This window comes from Pinus tabuliformis, chromosome 5_2, assembly GCF_031772625.1.
Source record: "Pinus tabuliformis cultivar Carrire ecotype Pingquan chromosome 5_2, CPIR1, whole genome shotgun sequence".
NCBI classification, from domain to species: domain Eukaryota; kingdom Viridiplantae; phylum Streptophyta; class Pinopsida; order Pinales; family Pinaceae; genus Pinus; species Pinus tabuliformis.
Window position 1 is genome coordinate 240,007,152 of NC_142306.1, and position 8,045 is coordinate 240,015,196.

Consider the following 8,045-nt stretch of genomic DNA (forward strand, 5'->3'; position numbering starts at 1 on the left):
ACATGATATCAGTGACACAGTTAGGGATGTCATAACGGAGGCGCTGAAGTAATTTGAACAATAACAGCAAGTCATCCTAAGGGCCATCCAGACCAGGGTGCAGGAGTTGCAGACCCACGCGTCGCAGGATGGTACGGTGTCTACCCACTTGGCTATTGGCACTTCAGAGGCTGCTGATATGCTGTGCACGAAGGATTCCAGTGTGATAGTGCTACTGGATGGAGAACTAACCACAGAAAATGAGGCTGACAGGCCCACTGTCAATGCCTTGAAGGGAGTTGGAATGAACCTGGCAGCGCTTCCGTGCGAACCACTCCACTTCTTGCAGGATGGAGTAATTATAGAGTTGAGGGCCCATGAGCACCGCACCCTCCAGGTGATCAGCAAACAACGGATTAACAACGAATAGATGGCCCTACAAAGAAATGTTACCATCGTTGCTAAGACCGAGGCAACCAATCAGAGCAAGAGGATTATGTAGGTTGTTGAGGAGGCGTGCCGAATGGTCCCAGAATTGGCCATTCCAGAGGATGAGCCAGCCGAGGTACACATTTGCAAGTTGGCCATAGGGGTGCATGACACTTGGACTGAGATGGTGCAGTTCAGTTGGAGTTGAACCTGCAGATTACAAAGCTACAGTTGAGGGCCCAACCTTCAACACCACCAGAAGTAAAGGAACAGTGGGCGATCATTCTCATAGAAGCAGTAGAGGTGGTGGAAAGTGCAGTAACAGACTCCATGTAGTTGTTCGAGTAGTCATTTGAGGCCTTGACAAGCTTGTAAGAAGAACCAAATATATAGAGGCTGGAGACAGAAGTACACGAGCTACAACAGTGCTACAATGAGGTCAAGGGCACAGCATGAACCGTCGCGCTGACACAGAGACTCTCCAAGATGCAGGAGGCCAAGTAGCTGAAGGAACGGGTGGACACAATGCTGCACAAGGAAGCAGTGCTGAAGGCGTGACTAAAGCCTTGGCTGGAGGAAGCTTACACCAACCATGGGAAATATTGAAGGAAAGCTTGTGACTCTGCAAGCGACACAATAAAAGCTTTAGGATGACAACGCAGGAGCAGTGACCGAGAAGACAGTGGAAGATGCGAAGCAGGCGGCATCTCAGTGCACGACCGAGGTAGCTGTTAGCTCCGCTATATAACATGGATTCTCCAGGGCCCGAGGCAAACTCGGTTCTTGGATGTGCTCATAGAAAGCCTGTAATGGTCATCCTCATATTCTCCTTTACCCCTTTCCCTCTCCCTTCATCCACATTTCCTACGCTCTTTTGTTAAAAACCATATACGCTCCATTGTTCTTAAGCCCTGAACGCTTAATCCCATACCCCATAACCCTGCGCCCATACAACCGCGTGCCCTCGCAGACCCTTCTGCCGCAGCCTTGGACGTTGACCTCCGTCACCCTAATCCAATGGCCCTCCCGTCACGTCAAACAAACTGACCCACGCAATTAAATCCCCACCGTCCGATCATCTCCGCCGCGATCAGACGGTGTTCGCTCTTCCTGCGACCGCGAAGTGACAACTCGTTAACGCACGATGGAGAGCAGTTTCCACTGCCATGCATCACACTCTGAGTGGTATCGCGCACCCTTGTACCTTTCCTGCCCAACCCCCAATGCTGGTGCGATCAATACCGCCTACTACCAAAACCGCCCTTCCCGCCTGATAAACTCCACGCATCTTCAACACTCGATGACCATTGGATTCGTCCGCCCGAGATCCAATGGCCTGTGTCCACTCCGCTTCCATATCACCCGGTACTCCTTGCCATTGATCCTCCCAATCTAATGGCCAGTCTCGCTCCACAATCCGACTATTCCACCCACTGTGCAGCCCATGTACCTTAACCTTTCCATGCTCCCGAAAGGATGAAGGTGACCTGTTTACCTGTGCCCGGTGCATTTTCTCCTCAACCACTGCCTTCAACAGACAGTATGGCTGAGAAAGAAAAGGACAAAGCCTGAGCAGGTGAAGGCATTGAATAGTTACGGAATTTCATTCTACACAACACTCCACCCACCCGAGAGGACAACAGAGCGCAGGAAAAGATCACATCCATCAACTACAGCAAGCAATCACACTCAGAAGTTCCTCCAGGAAGTTAAAGCGGTTGATGGTTAATTACGACCCCTCCATACCTAGAATGGCTGAGTGCCTTTGTGATGAAACTCTATATATAGCCAGAAACAAGATGTAATCAAGGTTGATGGTTGTTGTTTTGATGTAAGGTTCAACTTCTGGAGACGTTAACTACCTTGATACTTGCAGCGTCTCGTCTTCATTTTCAGCTAATACAAGCTTCTTTTGCTGTTAGTTGCTCACTTTCCACTTCTATTCTGTTCCAGGTTGTGCCTAAAATGCGGTTTTTCCTAAACTCTTGATGTTTAGCATTAGAGGAGCTGTTATCCTACCTTTGTGTTAAAGTCTTGTGTGTATCAGTGAATGAGTTATTCAAGTTTCTTTTCACTTAGTGACAGAGAGCTGTCATCCTATCTGTACACTAGGGAATTAGATTTGCAGACCTCTTTACTAGTTGCAGCCAGCCATCATAAGGTCTTGTGCATCTGCTGGTGTGATCAGTATTCTCCATATTCACCCAATCTCTGAACTGTGAGTAATTGGTGGTCTAAAGCCTTATAGTCTGGGGGTGTTCACGCATGTTTGGAGTTAAGCATAGTAGAAGTGGTTATCTGGCTTGAACAAGCATCATCTCTCCCATTCATCCATTTGCAACAATAAGTTGAATTTGTAATGTTCCCGAGCATCTCTGAACTACAACCTAGGAGATTTTCTTGGGGTGATAACATTAATTTGTGCTGTTGTCGGGGAGAGGAGATTGAATCTCAACTTCCCTAGGAGAATGAAACAGATCCAGGTTTGATGATAGACAAATTCTTGACACATTTCTGGTTGTAATCATCTATATGGTGACTCTACTGGAGGACCAACCTAGTGGCGACTCCACATTACAATTCTAGCTCAGTTTGTGAGGCATACCCGGAGAAATCCTCAGAAATCACCAGCTGACCCAGTGCCTAACCCTGAGAAGATTTCTAAGCAAAGGAAAACATCGCAGAAAGGAGCATCAGGATTAGGTAAGCCTAAGAAATCTTATGTATATCTACAAGAGAAGATTATAGCTGAGGATGTACAGTTTAAAGATTTAGAGCCTAGTATTGTTAGTAAAGAAACACCTTCAGAGATTCATAAAATTCCTTGTTCAGTCAGTTCCCCTTTGGATCTCAGTCCAAAGAAAGCCTCCCATACAGTCAATCATATTCCTCTGTGTCTGCCATCTATTTCATTGCTTCCTACTATTCAAGCTGCCAATACCCTTCCACCTATCCCAGTCATGGCAGGTCAGCAAGCTCCCACAAAAATGGAAAGAATCATAGTTGCTAGGTATGGACCCTTGGTCTTGCCTATTCCTTTGAATGCCATGCCTGCAGGAGAATATCATAAATATATGCCCAAATTCACTGGTACAGAGGGAGTAACAACTGAAGAACACCTTGAATATTTTTATAGCTATGTTGATAACCTAGATATCAGTGAAGATGATGTGTGGATGAGAGTGTTTGTCCAGAGCCTTGATGGAGAGGCTAGAAAGTGGTTCATAGAATTGCCCTATAGGTCCATAGCAGACATTGAAGCATTGGATGATGCATTCCTGAAGAAATGGGGAGATAAGAAAGACCTGCTCTATTACCATACAGAGTTTGGAAACCTAAAGAGGGAGAATGGGGAATCATTGCCTGATTTTAATAAAAGATTTAACCACATGTATAGTAAGATACCAGCTGAAGTAAAGCCTACTCCCACCTCTGCCAAACTCACTTATGCCAATTCTTTCGACTTCGATTTCTGCCTACTCTTGAGAGAAAGAAGATGTGCCACTCTGGCTTAAATGCAGGATGCAGCCCTAGAGGTAGAATCTAATATCATGGCAGCAAAAAAGCTTAAAAGTCATGCTGATAGAAGGAGGCAAAGAGGTGAGGCTTTTTCTTCCTCTGCTTCATCTTCAAAACCCAAATTAGATAAGATGACTAAAATGATAGAGTCGTTTGCTGCTGAGATATCTAAGCTGAAGATTGAGCAGAGCTCTGGAAAGACAAGGCTTCCAAACACATTTGCTCCAAGAAATCCAAATCCATTAAGAAGAGAAAATGAACCAGTGCAAATCATTCCGAGGGGTAAGGAGACAAATGAAGAACAAAAGGTTAAAGCTCCTTTCAAAAATGTAGTCATGGAGGAGGAGCAGTTTGAAGAAGATGATGATATTCATTGCATGGAAGATAAAGGCAGTGCTGCCTTTTGACATTGGCTGCATATGAAGAATCATTACTGCAGAACCAAACCAGTCAAGAGTGGGACCAGAGAGGCTGTTCTGCAGATTGGTGAACAACAAAGATATAATCTGAGGTCAAAAGCAAACAGTGTCAAGGAGAATCCTACCCAAAGAGCTGTTGTCCCAACAGAGCAACATAATATCAGACAGAAAAGACCAGCAGCTGATCCAGTCATCCTCAAAGCACCAGCTCAAGAGGTAAGAGGTCCTGACAAGTCCCCTTCCCCTTTCAGCTTTGAATCAGAAGTCTAGAAGTTAAAAATATCTGTGCCTTTGATAGAACTTGTAAAGAGTGAAGTTTTTAGAAAGCCTATCCTTGATGCTCTTGAGCTGAAAGCCTCACAAACCCCCACTGACTACGTCAATTTGCAAGATGATAAGCCTGCAGTTGTGCTTAGCCAAATGACTGAACCTACTGATGATAATTCTCCATCATTTTATGTCTCCTTGACCATTCATGACAAAATCCTCCACAATTGCTTGCTAGACATAGGGGCCAACCACAATTTGATGCCTAAAGTTGTCATGGAAGAGTTAGGCCTTGATATCACTAGACCATATCATGACTTATTCTCATTTGATTCAAGAAAGGTAAAATGCCTAGGATTAATCAAAGACTTGGCCATTACCCTCACTCAGTTGCCCATGAAGAGCATGATTATGGATATTGTGGTAGCAGATGTCCCTCCCAAGTTTGGCATGCTATTGTCCAAAGGTTGGATCAAGAGGTTAGGTGGGACACTATAGAATGATTTATCTTATGCCACTGTCCCAGTCTTGGGGGGGGGGAGAAGGAAATTGTACAGAGAAGCACAGCTGGCCTACATCATTAGTGATGAGAAGAACCCTTCTAATCATCCCATATATGCTGTAGACACTGATTTTGGAGCTTGTATTCTCCAAATTGAAGAATCCCAAAAGGCCTCAATGTAGATCAAGAAACCAGTAGTCCAAGCTGAGGAAGAGCAAGGAAGTCTAGTTTGGGAGATGTTCTTTGATGGAGCATGTTCGAGGGAGACTACAGGAGCAGGGGTGGTGTTGATATCTCCAGAACAAGAAAGCATACATTTGTCTTTTAAGCTAGCCTTTAAAGTTACCAATAATATAGTAGAGTATGAGGCTCTGATATTGGGTCTCAATGCAGCTAAAGATAGAGGAATTAGGAACATAAAGGTGTTTGGAGATGCTGATCTTATCATTCAGCAATTGAATAAAACATTCCAAGCAAAGAAACCAAGGCTGAAAGCATACAGAGATGAGGTATGGAGACTTAAAGATTCTTTTGATAAATTTTGTATCTCACATATCCTTAGAGTAAAAAATCAGCTTGCCGATTCCCTTGCTATGTCTGCTAGCATGTTTATCCCTCCCATGCCTCCCAGACTAGTTTATGAAGTTCAAATGAAATACAGACCATCCTTGCCTGATAATGTCCAACATTGGAAAGTTTTTGAAGATAATGATGAAATAAATAGGTTCCTGCAAGTGATTGATGAATTATCTGAAATGCAAATTGACCAAGAAAATGAAGCCTTGGAAGAAAATCCCCAATCCCAGCTTAGAAACAGAATTGATAAAGAGAATTGTCCAACTGCCCAGCAATCATATACCTAAGGGTCTGGTTCCATTATAAAATTTGTTTGACCAAAACGATGTGCCTTATAACGTTGCCCAAAAAGAAGACCAATCTACAGTCTATAAGCATAATATAGGAGTCCAGGACAACCAAGATATAAAAATCTTTCCACCCATCTGTCTGCTACCCAGAGTGCTGAATACTGCAATTTAATGAAGCAATTTGCTGATGTCTTTACCTATGAATATAGTGACCTGAAAACATATGACAAAAAGATCATCTAGCATAAAATTCCTTTAGAGAAAGACACCATCCCTTTCAAGCAGAAGCTGAGACCAATAAATCCTTTGCTCCTTCCTCTAATTGAAAAAGAAATCAAGAAATTACTGGCTACCAAAATCATAGTCCCTCTCAGATATTCAAAATGGGTAGCCAATTGGGTAGTGGTGAGGAAGAAAAGTGGAGAATTCAGGCTCTGCGTTGATTTCAGAAACTTAAAAAAATGTTCTAAAAAAGACAATTATCCTTTACCCAATATGGAACATTTGTTGCAGAAGGTCTCAGGGGCAAGAGTAATGTCTTTCCTAGATGGATTTTCAGGGTATAATCAAGTTGTCGTACATCCAGATGACCAAGAAAAGACTGCATTCACCACTCCTTGGGGCACTCTTATGTATTCCAAGATGCCTTTTGGGTTGATGAATGCCGGAGCCACCTTTCAGAGAGCTATGGATATAGCATTTGTGGGAGAGAAGGATAAGTTTTTCCTGGTCTACCTTGATGATATAACAGTGTATTCCAGCAGTCATCAAGACCATTTACAACATTTGAAGAAAGTGTTCCTGAAGTGCAGAAGGTTTGGGATTTCAGTCAATCCTAAAAAGCCACAGTTTGCTTTAGAAGAGGCCAAGTTGTTAGGACATGTTGTTTCTGCTGCAGGTGTCAAAATTGACCCAGAAAGAATAAGAGCAATACAGACCTTATTTGTCCCAAGATCAAAGAAATACATCCAGTCCTTTCTGGGCAAGATAAATTTTGTAAGGAGGTTTATCCCAAGTTTTTCAGAACTTGTAAAGCATATTACCTCCAGGTTGAGAAAGGGGTCGGAGATCAAATGGATTGATGCAACAAGAAGATCCTTTGAGTCCATTAAGAAAGCTATTATGAAAGCTCCCACAATAAGAAGTCCAGATTACAGCAAGGAGTTCCATATATTTTCATTTGCCTTTGAAGACACCCTTGCAGTAGTTTTATTGCAAGCAGATGAAGAAGGCTCAGAGCATCCAATGGCTTTTTTCAGCAAAACATTAAGGGATGTTGAGCTGAAGTATGATATCATTGAAAAACATGCATATGCTCTTATCAAGTCTTTGAAAGCTTTCATAATTTACATTCTGCATTCCAAGATAATTTCATATGTACCCTCTGCTTCAATAAAAGATGTTCTAACGCAGCCTGATGCTGATGGAAGAAGGGCTAAATGGATTGCAAAGCTTATTGAATTTAACATAGAATTGAAGCCCACCAAACTGGTCAGAGGTCAGGGCCTTGCCAGACTGATGGCAGAAGAAAATTGTAGAACGCTGGACATGAATCTCATGAGCATGATTTCAGAGAATGCTCAGACAGAAGAGGAAACAGCTGAACCAGGGAAAAATCAGTCATTGGTAGAAAATTTAGCTTCTTGTGGTTGGTACTCTGCAGTAGCTCAATTTTTGCTAAAGATAGAAATCCCTCTAGGTCTTAGTTCAAGCCAAGCCAGAACTATTAAGCTCAGGGCAGCCAAATATTGTATTCATGAAAACCTGCTCTACTGGAGGGACCCTTCTGGAGTTCTTTTGAGGTGTCTGGACAAAGAACAATCCATTGAAGTCATGCAGCAGTTTCATTCCAGCCTGTGTGGAGGGCATCATTATTGGAAAACTACAACCCACAAAATCCTCAGAGCTGGGTACTTTTGGCCCTCCTTGTTTTCTGATGTCTTTTCATTTGTTAAATCCTATGATAGGTGCCAAAGATTTGAAGGGAAGCAGCAATTGAAGTCCCTGCCCTTAAAACCCATACATGCTAGTGGCCCTTTTCAGCAATGGGGCTTGGATTTCATC